Source organism: Geospiza fortis, unplaced genomic scaffold (assembly GCF_000277835.1).
Source record: "Geospiza fortis unplaced genomic scaffold, GeoFor_1.0 scaffold833, whole genome shotgun sequence".
NCBI classification, from domain to species: Eukaryota; Metazoa; Chordata; class Aves; order Passeriformes; family Thraupidae; genus Geospiza; species Geospiza fortis.
Window position 1 is genome coordinate 7418 of NW_005054999.1, and position 878 is coordinate 8295.

Genomic DNA, 878 nt, shown 5'->3' on the forward strand with positions numbered 1-878 from the left:
TTCCAAGGAGGGTGTTTGGGGGTCCAGAACAGGGGTTTTGGGGTCGAGGGAGGGTCTTGGGGGTCCAATAAGAGTGTTGAGGGTCCAGGGAGAGTTCTGGTTGTCCAGAGAAGGTCTTGAGGGTCCGGAACAGGGTTCTGAGGGTTCAAGGAGGGTCTTGGGGTGCTGGGAAGGTCTTGGGGATCCAAGGAGTGTCTTGGGGGTCCAGAGAGGGTGTTGAGAGTCCAGGACAGGATTCTGGGGGTCCAGGGAGGGTCTTGGGGGTCCAGAACAGGGTTCTGGGGGTTCAAGGAAAGTCTTGGGGGACTGGGAAGGTCTTGGGGATCCAAGGAGGGTCTTGGGGGCCCAGAATATGATTCTGGGGGCTCAGGGGGAGGTTCTTGAGGGTCCAGGGGGGGGTCTTGGGGGTCCAGGAAGGGGCTTGGAGGCTGGGGGTTCAGGAAGGGTCTTGGGGGTTCAAGGAGAGTCTTGGGGGACTGGGAAGGTTTTGGGGGTCCAAGGAGAGTGTTGAGGGTCTGGGAGGGTCTTGGGGGTCCAGAGAGGTTCTTGGGGGTCCAGGAGGGTCTTGGGAGCCCGAGGAGGGTCCTGGTGGTCCAGGGAAGGTGCCGGGCTTCAGGAAAGGTGTTGGGCTACCAAACAGAGTGCTGGGGTAGAGAATGAGGTGCTGGGGGTCCAGGGAAGGATATTGGGGGTCCAGAGAAAGTGCTGGGGGTGTGGGGAAAGTTCTGGGAGTACAGAACAGAGTGTTGGCGGTCCAGAGAAGGTTCTGGGTGTCCAGTAAAGGGTGTTGGGGGTCCAGGGAGGGTCTTGGGGGTACAGGAAATGTGCTGGGGTCTGGGCAGGGTGTTGGGGGTCTGGGCAGGGTGCTGGGGGTCCTG

The 878-nt window shown here is 60.6% G+C and overlaps 1 protein-coding gene across 1 annotated transcript in view; it reads left to right on the top strand.

The window, feature by feature from the left end:
- Nucleotides 1-878, top strand: part of DMTN (dematin actin binding protein) — a 12065-nt gene that overhangs the window by 474 nt on the left and 10713 nt on the right. The gene's annotated exons all lie outside the window — the stretch shown is intronic.